This window comes from Episyrphus balteatus, chromosome 4 (assembly GCF_945859705.1).
Source record: "Episyrphus balteatus chromosome 4, idEpiBalt1.1, whole genome shotgun sequence".
NCBI lineage: Eukaryota > Metazoa > Arthropoda > Insecta > Diptera > Syrphidae > Episyrphus > Episyrphus balteatus.
The window spans coordinates 48,913,402-48,927,168 of record NC_079137.1 but is presented as its reverse complement, the minus strand read 5'-3'; positions in this window follow the sequence as shown (position 1 = coordinate 48,927,168).

The following is a 13,767-nucleotide window of genomic DNA, read 5'->3' as shown; positions in this document are numbered from 1 at the left end:
GGGATTACCTGTGTGTTAATGATGACTTCTCTCGGAAGAAGTCTTTAGAAGATCATATACAAAAAATATTATACCACCATTTAAAGCTATACACATAAAAAAAAAAAACTAAAAGTAGGTTAGTGTCCATTATGAAAATCAATAACTCAATATTTTCTCTTTCTCATTTACATTCAAGTCCTTCCATCAGAGCACAGCACATTAAACAAGTGGCCTTTTAATGTTATGTATGTCATGACAAATCGAACAAATTAAAGTACCGCCTTCAATATTCTCTGTTCATCATGTTTTCTCCAATTTATTACAATAAGCCCCCAACTGGAGCTCTTTAAAATAATACCAAAGATCCATGGGGATTATGAACCATTGCCTCATTAACATTTGCAATTAAACAAAATGTCGATTATGCTTAAGTTTGAGTAACCCACTGCATCTTTAACTCCACAACCTAAAGGCGAATAAACATTTTAATTAAAAACCTAAACGAGATTCCCTCCCATATAATGGCCATCTACTTTAAGCCTGGCTCTCCATTACACCATGATACACTATCCCGGAGTCCTCGAAGACAATACAAAACGCTCTTGCACATGCGCAGCGCAGATAACACTCTCTGTTTGCATTGAATATCTTCGTACATAAAAATGATTACAAGTCGCAATGATAATGGCCAACTCACTCTGTGTGAAGGAAGAGCGTGTGGCTTTATAGTTTTTTAAAGCTGAACACACTGACGCAACGTGCAACCATAGTAAATGGCCAAGGAATCGGCCAATTAACAAAATTATTAACTTGGTTCATGGAAACGGCAACAATTGTTGGTAAAAAAAACATATCGCCGCCACCACAGAGGTAACCGTGTGGTTGTTTTGAATAGGATTTCTGGAATAGTACAGGCACACTCCTTTTGCAATTCCACGACATAACACGACGGCGACGACGCGGACGCACGATGCGTGAAAAGTGGCTATTTCTGGAAATGCCGACATTCGGACACCGTAATTAATTGGATTTTTAAAAGCGCACTCGCATAGGGTTAAGTAAGACGCCGAAGGTTTCGTTTTCGATTTCAGTCTATCAGCATTCTTCCACATGCACCAATGTCCAATGGCTCTCTCGGGGCGGTATATTGGCACTGGGTGCTGTTTTTATGTTTTTTTTCTTTATGGGCATTGGACGATGAGAAACGATGCAGAGTTGCTCCGTGCGAACGGGCGTGACAAAGGTAAATATTTTTATTTATTTTTTGTTAGTTGAAAGTAAAAGCGAAAGTGATTTTTCTCTCTTGATGCAAGGATGATGAAGGACGGCTCTTCAACAAGGTTTTTTACATCAAAATAATAGTTCTTTAGAAGTTTTATTGATTTGTTTATTTGAATGAATGAATATAATATGAGTACTTGGAAGAAAAATTGGCTCGTTAAAATTAAGAAAAAAAAAGTATAAAATTAAGTCTTAAAACGAAAGAGTTGACGTTCGAACTTTTAATTTTTCTTTTTTTATTTTACATAAATTAAAATTAAATACGCGATTATAGTCACGAGTATTCGGGCTTTTATAGATAAATAGATATATAAAACTTTGAGAAATTAGTTTATTTTTCTAGTTCCGAGTTCACAAAAAATGCCCCTGAGCTCTGGAATTCACAGAAATATCCCCACTCATGGCACAAAAACCACAACAAATTCCTTTTGGAGTTTGGCTATTATCATTGAAATTCTGCACGTATGTAAATGTATATTACTGTTTAATCAGTTTTATATTTTAATAAGTTTTCAATAAAATTCATTTCTAATTTTCGAAGTTGATAAAAGTTTTAAAGAGCATAGTAAAATTTCTTCTTATCAAAAATGGCTCTAAAGATTTCGATTAAAAATAAAATGCACGACTGGGTCGCACGTACTTGCTCTTGTAGTTCAAAGTGTCTTTATCTTAAATATCTGTTGTAAATTTAAGATTTTGTTAAGTTTCGAGAAAAAAAATTTAAAAAAATCGAATGTTAACAAAATTAAATTTTTTTTTTTTTTATTTCAAAATGAAAAGAATTAGTTTTCTGTAAATTTTGAATAAAATTAGCTTATGCTTCGATTAAATATATGAACCTAAAATATATGTCAATTTTTGGAAAATGGCAACGCCATATTTCCGTTCTCCGAATTTTTTGAGAAAAACTAAAAACGCAGTTTTGTTAGAATCTATAAGACCATTACGTATATAAAATTTTATCGAAATCGTTAGAGCCGTTTTCGAGAAAAGTGCAATACCTCGAAAACGGTATATGGGAGGTATGCGTTAAAAAGGAGATATTAAAAAAAAAAAAGAAGGACCTAGGAAATTACGCAAAAATCATCTGTACCAAGTTTCAAGCAAATCCATCCACCCGTTTAGGCCCTAGCTCGATGTACAGATGGACGCACAGACGCACAGACCGACGGACGGCATGACGAAAACCACTTTTTTGATCTTCTCCATCATCGTAATGTTGGTTTTGATTAAAACCTCGATTTTTTTTTTCTGCACGAAACCAATACTTGCCAAGTAAAAATGTAATTTGGCAAATATGGTCGTAGTTTTGAAATTAAAAAATTGTTTTTACCCCTCGTTTTACTGTACCTTGCCATATAGAACCGTTTTCTTGATATCTGACACCACCGATTTAAATAATAAATTTGTAGAAAAATGTTTAATTAGCTTTTATATAATAAAATGAAGAAAAATTTATTCAAATGTTTGAAAATGTTTATATAAAAAAAATATTTAAAAAAAACTGCTCTAACGATTTTCAATTTTTTTTTTCTAAAAATTCTTTGTTACACAAGAAATTCGTTTGGAGCTCAAGTAGCACACTGGTGTATAAATTGGTGTAAATTCATTAATTTTGGTGTAAAATTGAGGAAATTGAAAAAATATGGTGTATTTCTCAAAATTAGTGGTATACAAATTATACCACTGTCTTTTCTGTACAAAATTTCAACATTTTTTTAAGATTCTGTGCAAAAAATACACCGATATTCAGTTGTTTTTATAATATACCCTTAATGGTGCATAAAATTATCCGATTCTGAAATCAACCAAAACGGTATATTTTGTACACTCTCTTTGGTGTAGGAAGCACAGCCTGTGGACATAAAATTCACCAGAATGCATAAGTGGGAGACGCCATATTTTTCAATGGCCGCCATTTAAAAAAAGGAGACAGCAAATAATTTTTTTACTATAATAGTATATTTATTGACCTAATTATCCCGCATTCTTGGTTTTTTGGATTAGGTATATTATATTATAAAAGAACTCTTCTAAAAAAATGTAAAAACAACAACAAAATTATAATTTTTGAAAAAAATTGATTTTTAAAATCGAACAAAAAAATCATTAATTCACTGACATTTTTGAGGCGCTTGAATTTTAGACGGGGTAGTATCTAAAATTAGTAGACAGAATGTGTTTCGTTTTTAAATTAGGCAAACAAATTCATATTTTAAGCATTAGTTTCTTATGGCAATATTATGAAAGTGAACTAAAGTTCATTTTCATCTATTTCATAAGAAATGGTGTGAATCAAACTGTTTGAGGTAAAAAATAAACTTTGGTTCAAATTTTAAATCAGAATAATTTAAATGGTGTATTTTATCCAAAGATTTATTGTGTATTTTTCAATTTCAAAGGGATAGTTTTCACCAAAAACCAGATCATTTAATATACCACTAGCGCCATTTATGCACAAAAATCGGTATATTTTTTTAACCACCGGAGTTTATTATATACGAGAAAATGGTGTATTTTTTATATTAATAATGTATATCACGAAAGTGCAAAAAATACACCAAATATTTTGGTGTATTTTAGACTTTTGTGCTACTTGAGAGGTCTTATCCATTTAAATATATTTTTTTTTTAACTTTAAACCGAATTCTATTTTATTTTTTTAATTTTTAATTTTAATTTCTTAAAAAAATAGTTTTCTGAATTTTTAAAAAGCTTTAATATTCCAAGTAACTTTTAACATAAGAGCAAGTATGTGCGACCCAGTCGTGCGATTGTGCGAGACAGGCACTATTTAAAAGTTAAAAAAATTCATATATAAAAAAAAAAAAACAAATTATTAAAAATCATGTTACATATGTATATCTTTTTTAAGTTTAATTATTTTTTTTTTATTAATATTTTAACTCAAAACTAAAAAAAAATCCTTTAATAAAAAAAATTCTAAATTGTATTATTAATATTTTTTTTTTTAGAAAATTGAAAGTGATAAAAACAACTGTTGTCTAAAAATATATTTTATTTATATTAGATTTTGTGTGAAAAATATTGAAGAAATAGAGGTTTAAAATGTCTTTTATTACAATTTTTCTTGATATCAAAAGTTAAAATGAGCATGTTATGAAATACAAATTGAAAATACATTTTTATTCTTAGACATAACCTATTTCAGAAAAATTTATATGCTTCCAATGAAAAAATCAACATCCATAGAATAATGTAATAAACGATTCCAATTTGCGACGTTATTAGTGTCTTAGTACAAGAGGTAGTATGTATAAGAAATGGCAAGTCATACAATAACTACTAGTGTTTTTTTTTCGAAATTTAAGTTCTAACAATCTATATATAATCAATACGAGTACACAACTTTTGAATAAGAAGTTACGTACCGAACATAAGAATGTTGTTATTTTGATTTATAACCAATCATCAAATTTATGACTTAATTGGGGCTGGATAAATTAAATACTCAATTCCGATTTATGACCAGTTCACCTCGTGTGTCTTCGGATGCCGCCGCCGCCGCCAAGCTGTCTTATTCTCTTTCTCAAACAAAGGTCCCACACGCCACACCCCACCGCAAAATTGTGTGATTATATTATTTCGATATCAAAAGTACATTATACCTTCGATTATAATCACATACCTAATTTTAATTGGAAAACTGATCATATATATTGTAAAATCATCATCATATTCGATTGCCGCTCAACATCAAATTTATTTCACATAAATATTGTCGGCATCAATTTTATTATTATTATTATTATGCGTAAAGGTTTCAGTTTCGGAATGCTAAAAGCGGGCTTTACCTTTGATGTCCCTTTTTAAGTAGGTACTCGTTTATAAGTATATAACCACTTTATTTTTGGCTGTTTTGTGTCACTTAACAAGGGAAAAGGGAATAAATGCTTGCGTTGATTTATAATCGACACACCTAACCCAACTTTGCATCATTGCATTTAATGTGGACATCGTTTAAGGTGCTGATTGGAGTCAGTTCAGGGTTTGCACAAAAGCATGACTTTTAGTTGAAATTAACACCGCGCAACAAACATGCAAAAAGCATGATCATATGAGGTAAAGCATCCAAGAGGTCTTCTTTTTTCCTTTGAACAGGTTATTAATGTCCAGTCGATTTGGTGACACGATGGTCATCGCCTTGACACTCCTTAATGAAGGTGCATGTAAATCATGTATGTAAAATGCATTTATGGCGGTGGAGTGTGGTGTAATTTTTGTATTACAAAAAAAGGAGCTATTTTTGTTTGGCGGAACTGGATATGAAGACAACAAGGACAACAAAGGAAAAGCAATTTTTGCTCAATGAATTGCAATTGCAATACATTCTTCATAACATTAGACTCACAACAGGAAAGAGATGATAAAGTTTTTGTTTATTTTATTTTTTAAATTTTTCGAAAAAAGTTTACAAAACAAAATTTTGTTTTCTTTTGCAACAAGAATAGATAACAAAGTTTCTTTCACGTTTTTTCCTTTTTTTTTGTTATCTGCGATGGGCGCCAAGAGATCCGTTAAAGTTGTTTATGATAGTGGCGAGGTTTTTGTCTGAACCGCTAACTTCTTTGGATCATTGACCTAAACCCTACAGACTAGCACCGGATATGTTTTGCTCCACAAGTCTCGTTAGCTGTTGTCAATTTGAGCGTGGTAAGCACATTAGTTACATAGTTTTTTTGCAATGTTTTCTTTCTTTCGTGGGGATATGATGTATTTTTATCCTTATCCATCCTTTATTGTCTGGAAATCATTTTATTTGGTATTTTAGCTTGAGGCAGAAATTAAAACTTCAACTATTTATAAAAAAAAACTATTTAAACCTGAGGCAATGAATTGATAAATATTTCGAAGAAACTGTTTGAAAAATCTTCGGTTCAGCAACTTTTATTTATTTGAAATGAATCGCAAAAGATTTATACATTTAAATTCAAACCAACTTCTTTTTCATTTTTTCATGTTAACTTAAAAGATTTGAAAATGTTCATAAAGAATGAATTGGTAAGATTATTTAAAATCTCATAGAACTTTTATAATAAGTATTTAATTTTTTTCTAAAAGAAAAACTGAAAAAAATGTTACGTATACACCACAGTGACCATCAAATTGTTCAATTTGTTCCTAGAATAAAAAGAGTTGGAGGGGCTTATATAAAATCAGTTTGATTGTAAAATATATAAGTAATTAACAGCTTCAAAAATGTGGTGTTTTATTTCATCTCAAAAGTTCAAACCCTCTGAACAGAAAAACTGTTTTATGAATAAATCTGTAACTTTGCAAAATTTATTTCAGGTGTCTTAAGCTTCAATAATTCAGCCTGATTTTAATCTTATCACCCATAGTTATAAAATAGCGGTACATTTTCTAAAAAAACGTAAAAAAAACTTATTTTGATAGTTTTTTTCTAAATTGATCTCAAATTGTAAGAAAACATTTTTTTTTAACAAAATATCTAAACTTAATTTCTTTGCAGAAAATTAAATGAAGTTTTTAAATTGTATCCTTGAATTTTCTGTAAATTGATCCCGTTGTTGAGGTAACGTTCAACTCATCGAGCTAAAAAAAAAATCACTTTTGTAGTAAAAGATGACTTTGAGTAACTTCGAAAACCAGAGGTCTTCCCGTCCACATCCTGGCAGGATTGGCGTAGCAGGGTAAAAACGGGTGCATTTTTTAGGCACCTTTCAACTCATCGAGCTAAATACAAAAATTACCATGGTGATCTTAGACTCAATTAGTGTATCAAAAAAACACAAGTCTTCCTTTCGGTAACCTGGCAGGAGTGGCGGTAGGGCACATTAAAGTGGTCGATTTTTAGGGCCCTCCCACTTTCTTTTGGTTTTTGAACAGTTCCAATGATTTAGCTATTTTACCATTTGAAATAAAATATTTATTACTAGAAGAATTTAACTTGTACATGCTTTTTTTTTGTCATGATGCGATCATTTTTAACTGAGATTCAGCCTATCGAAAATCAGTATAAAAAATCACGAATTTTTATTGTTCCTTTAATTCTTTGGGCAGTCTCTAGCTTATATAGAAATTTAAATTGGAACCTACAAATTGAAGATTAAATAAAATAAAATAAAAAAAAAAACCAAATGGGGAAAAGGTCCTTTGTTGTAAAAATTTTTTATAAAATACTTAAGCATGAATTGTAATTTTGGACATAACTGCATTTAAATTCGTATTGAAATATTTCCGTCATTTAAACCGGATATCCCTATTCGATTAACATCAAAAAACCCATCACATATACAAATGACAAAAAAAACAAAATACAAGTTCAACGCATTTCGTGTGTGGTTAAACATTTCCATTTTAAATAAACGAACAAATTCAATTATAAGTGACAATTTGACAGGACACACACAACAGAAAAATTAGTCAACAAAAAAGTGCCCATCCAGTAAACATTTAAATTCAATGGCGCCAGTCATCGCATATTCACACACTCATTTTAGTCGGACTTGCGCATAAATTTTCAAAGCTCTTAATTGCTTACTGGTTAACGCTGATTACGTTAAAAAATTTCCAGGAAAAAAAAAAGAACAAAATTCAACAAATTGAATTCCACAATTAGCTAGCTAATTGGTGCACACAATGTGCACCCATAATTTCGATATAAATATCAGTTTTGGGGTATCACGATGATACACGATGAGGGTCATCAACATTACATTTTAATTTATTTATTCGAAGCGGTTTTTCGTTTGCTTAATTTATATATAATTTGATGGGAGTTAAGTTATGGACGTATATTTGACAATGGAAATAAATAAAAAAAAATGTCAGGAAGTGAATCATGAAAAAAAAGCATCTGGATTTTTTTTTTATTTCTATCAGAATCAATTTTTATTTTTAACACTGAATTTGTTAAGTTCTTAACTGGCTTTGAGTGGATTGAAAAAAACTTAGATACTTTAACTTTGATCAAAACATAAACTTGAAATTACCTTATTAGACAAGAAAGGATATGTTAATATTAAAGATTTCTTATACGTAATTTTTTTCAATCTAACTGAAATGAAATTGGCAACATTTTCATTTAATTTTCTTTTATTCATGGTCTCAACTCGATTTATTCCACCATTTAGGTGAGGTAATCTTCTTACAGTAAAGTTTTTTATTTTCTTAAAAAAAATACACCAAATCCATGTGATGTTGTTAACGTGAGCTGAATAATATTCTTGGGAATAAGGATAAAATATATAAATCCAAAGGACTTACAGAGACTCCGCATGCACCTTTTAAACGTGGTAAACTATTACCTGGGGGTAAATAAACTCTAAATTTATTTTTATCCACCCTTACTTTTACCTTATACAGAGAGATAGTCTGTATAGACTCCTTGGCGTCCTTATTCTGTATCCATTGTATATGTATGTATATTTTAAATCCAAAAAAAAAAAAACAAAATAGAGAATAAGGATTTTAATTTTAAAATAAATGTGTATGTGACAAAGTGTGGATGGTGAATTGTTCTTCTGGCAGCATTATTTCAGTGTTTTTCGTTCTTGGAACTATGTCAACAAAAACCATAAAAATGCGTTCGTGAAATTGGTATATTCTATGCTTTTAAGAGTTTGGTAAATTAAAGTGGTTCACAAAACAATTTTCTTAGTTAAAACTACTTTCTTGCCAGATTTTTAATTTTATTAAAAATAATATTTATGAAGCACAAATATAAGAAGTTTCATACAAAAAAAATCCTAGTTTAAAGTTGGAATTTTAACTTGATCTATACAAACTTATCACATAAATACAGAGTTTAAAAGAGGGATCTGGTCAAAATTTTGGCTTCAAAATTCTGCTTTTTTAACGAAAATTCTGTTTTTCAAAATTCTGCTTTTTTTCTATTCTGCTTTCCAAAATTCTGCTTTTTAAAATTCTGCTTTTCAAAATTCTGTCAGCATTATACTTGAACAAAAAAATTCTGCCAATTCTGTTTCTTTTTTATAGCATATGCGCTGACTAAAGAAAAATACACCTCATCAATGTAATTCAACATTGGTACTTTCCTAAATTTTTTTGTTTAAGTTTCGCAAATATTTTTTAAAATGCATAGACTTTCTTTCAAATAAAATCTATAACTTATTGGAACCGATGTTGTTTGATACAAGATATTCCTTTTCTTATTAAAATTTTTGAATATTCATCTTTATTTGACAAATTAAAAAATTTTGAATTATTTTCGGAAATGTTTAGTATTCAAAACCTTTTCTGAATATTTTCAAATTTATTCATTTATAAAACAAAAATTATTATACATTCAAAGAATGCAAATTATGTAGGTAAGTAATCAAATAAACAGATAATTTTTCAAGAAGATGATTTTACAGAATTTTTCAAAAAATTAAAAAAAGGTTTGGAAAATATTAAAAAGCGCTCGCTTTTGAACATTTTCCAAACCCTTTTTTAATTTTTTGCAGAATTTTGAAAAACAGAATTATGAAAAGCAGAATTTTGAAAAACAGAATTTTGAAAAGCCGAATTTTGAAAGCAGAATTTTGTAAAGCAGAATTTTTAAAGCAGAATTTTGACAAAAGAATTTTGACCCCGGCAGAATTTTGACCCCAACCCTTTTCAAAATTCTGCTTTTTTAACGAAAATTCTGTTTTTCAAAATTCTGCTTTTTTTTCTATTCTGCTTTCCAAAATTCTGCTTTTTAAAATTCTGCTTTTCAATATTCTGCCAGCATTATACTTGAACAAAAAAATTCTGCCAATTCTGTTTCTTTTTTTTTTTTTTTTTTTTTTTAATTCATTTTTATTTTTCATCATCTTAAAACTATCTTAAAGCTAGACAAAAATTCATAAAAACTAGCCTACTTATCAATTACTTACAACTAACTTACTGGCCCTATACGGGCACTCTAAGTTATTCTTCATTTTTCTTAATACTAATGCCTTTCGGCCTTAAATCTAATTTAACTCAAATAGTATTTCAAAGGTTTTATTTTTTCCAAGAAATAATTTCTAAAAAAAAACTTGGATTCTGATCATTTTTTTGTTTATTTTAAAACTTAAAAACTAATTAAATCTACATTAACTACTTAAAAACTAATTAAAACTACTTAAAACTACTTAAAAACTAGAACAGCCACAGCAAGCAATTTTGTTTTTATTTTTTTTGTATTTTTTTTTTTTTTTATTTTTTTGTATTTTTTTGTATTTTTTTTTTGTATTCTTTTTTTTGTATTTTTTTGTATTTTTTGTATTTTTTTTTGTGCCACCCCGACTGTCCCTACCCAATTCTGTTTCTTTTTTATAGCATATGCGCTGACTAAAGAAAAATACACCTCATCAATGTAATTCAACATTGGTACTTTCCTAAATTTTTTTTGTTTAAGTGTCGCAAATATTTTTTAAAATGCATAGACTGACTTTCTTTCAAATAAAATCTATAACTTATTGGAACCGATGTTGTTTGATACAAGATATTCCTTTTCTTATTAAAATTTTTGAATATTCATCTTTATTTGACAAATTAAAAAATTTTAAATTATTTTCGGAAATTGTTTAGTATTAAAAACCTTTTCTTAATATTTTCAAATTTATTCATTTATGAAACAAAAAATAATATGCATTCAAAGAATGACAAATTATTCAAAGTAAATCAAATAATAAGCAGATAATTTTTCAAGAAGATGATTTTACGGAATTTTGCAAAAAAATTAAGAAAGGGTTTGGTTTTTTAATTTTTTGCAGAATTTTGAAAAACAGAATTATGAAAAGCAGAATTTTGAAAAACAGAATTTTGAAAAACAAAATTTTGAAAAGCAGAATTTTGACAAAAGAATTCAGACCCCAGCAGAATTTTGACCCCAACCCTTTAAAAGATTTACGCCTTTTCGAGCTTAATTTGTAACAGGATTGAGTTTTAAATTATTTTATCTTGCATAAAAAAAATTATATCTTCTCCAGAAGGTCATAAGGGAGTGATTCAATTCTTCAGAAACATTTTGCTAACAGAATTTTGCACCCAAAATATTGAGAAGATTATTCAGACTTTAGAGAAAGGTGAAAAAAGGTAGACTTTTAAGCTTTAATCATTAAATTACACTGGTGAACAAAATTGCACATTTTTTACTTGCGATATAGGTAGGTACTATAGGATTCGTAAAAAAAATCGAACTCGAGATAACAATTTTACATGACATTACGATGATGGAGGATGCCAAAAAAGTGGGTCCGGCAATTCTGTCTGTCTGTCTGTATATATTTCGAGCTACAGCCTAAACGAGTGAAGTGATTTTCTTCAAACTTGGTAGTTAGCAGTTTTTGGTGATTCCCTAGAGGGGAAATTGAAATTTTTTTTTTATGACCAAAACTAACGGTACCTGCCATATAACGGAAATAGAAAAGTTAATTTTTTTCAAAAACGGCACTAACGATTTTGATTACAATTTTTGTGTGTAGTATTACACATAAGAACCAACTTTTGAAATAAAAAAAATATTTTTTGTACCGTTATTAACGGTACCTGTCATAGAACGGTTTTTTTGGTTTCTGAATATCTCGTACAAAATTAACCCGATTTCAACGAAATTTTTTATGCAAAAGCGTTTAGATAAAGGTAATATTAAAATTTTAGAAAATTTTCAAAAAGTGCATTTTTGGTTTTTTAAAAAAATATTTCAAAATTTTTTTTTGAAAAATCAATTTTTTGAAAACGGGTTATTGAAAAATGTTGAAATTTCGTTTTTATGTGTAAATTAATTATTTCTTCAAAATGGCATATACCAACTTTTTTTTTGAAAAATGTTAGAAATTTTGTATATACCTATAAAAAATTATTTTTTTAAAAAACGGCTCTAACGATTTTGGAAAATTTTTTTCTAAAAATATCTTTTTTTTGCAAGTAATAAAATGGCATAGGTACTTGCTTTTTTGTAAATCATTTTTTAAAACAGTGTTTCTTGAATAAAAAGCTTTAACATTAGAGTTACTTTTAGCATAAGAGCAAGTACGTGCGACCCCAGTCGTGCATTTTATTATATTTTAATTTGGCATCGCCGTAGCAAAAAATCGATAATTGAGATTTTGTATTGTGACCCAGTGCTAAAAAAACCTTTTGAATAGTTCAACAAACTTAATAAACCAAAGCCCAGTGTTATAGATCATATTCTTTTCTATTTAAAAATTGTTAGGTGCCATCTCTAAAATAAAAAAAAAAGTTTACTCGGCAGTTCTGTTGAATTTTTTTAAACACACAAAAATACCCGTTTTTCACATAAAATTATATCATGTCATAGCAAAAATTACTCGACAACTGTGTACAATTGCTCAAAACACTTTTTGTCTAAAAATATACTACATACATAGTTAATTTGGTTATTTGCCTTTTTTTAAGCTACATTCAATGGACTATACATCAAGTAGTCCTTAACAACATTGATTAGCATTTATTTAACATATTTGGTGAAAATGCCCATATGCTCTTTGTCTCAATAAAATTGTGGTCTAAGAATAATTTATTTCGTTGCACTTCATTTCCATTGAATAATATTGTTGTCAATGTGTTATCGTTTATATAATCTTCCCCTATAATTCAATTTTATAGGTGTATTGCCTATCTCCTGAATCATGAATAAACCATGAAATATACCCTCACTCAACCACGTGTTACTTTTTTATTTGGGACAAATTAATTAAAAATCATTGGTTTTTCATTTCAATGATGCGGAACAGAAAAATTGTAAAAAAAAATTCATTGAATTATTAATTTTTTTTTTTGTGTCAAAGAGTTCACTATGCACAACAAAACCATACAAAACACACGTGACATATCGTCTCACACCCAAAAACAAACATTTCACCACCATCGCATGAAACCACCATCCGGATTATTTAATTGAATTCTTTTTGCCATTCTTTAATTCCACCCCAAGATGGCAATCTCTTCAATCACAGATCACAGCACCAGAACCCCGCAAAATAAACACAACCGCGCCCAAACAAATATAAAACCCATAATTGGCAGACGCGAACGATTCCAAGGAATTCTTCATTGGTTTTTGGTCAGTATTCGGGTATATTCGACACATCCCCAACTCCTCGCTGCAACAATGCTGATAGAGTTAAAGTTGAAGCTAAAATTGGAGTTTCATTTTAGCGCACATACGGACAGCATCATCACACTATCCCGGCGACATGCCACACTGCGTGCGAATGACCATTCCTGGAAAGTTCATAAAATCACCATAAATCACCGATTTCCAATAATTAATTTTTGTTTTTTTATCTTTCGTGAAGCGCGAGCAAAAAAAAAACCATATCGACCCAAGGGCAAAGTGGCTAAAGTGACCATTCGGTTGCTTCTTGGCAAAAATATAACTCGAGAAAAGGAGGGCAGCTTTACTCCCTGGGAAACCATGTCTTTCATCGCAGATAACTCTCTGACACTTGGGGTTTGTTTGTTATTCCATTTGTTCAGATGTCCGCCCACTGCCGAAAAAAAAAATACGAGCCCAGGCCCCGA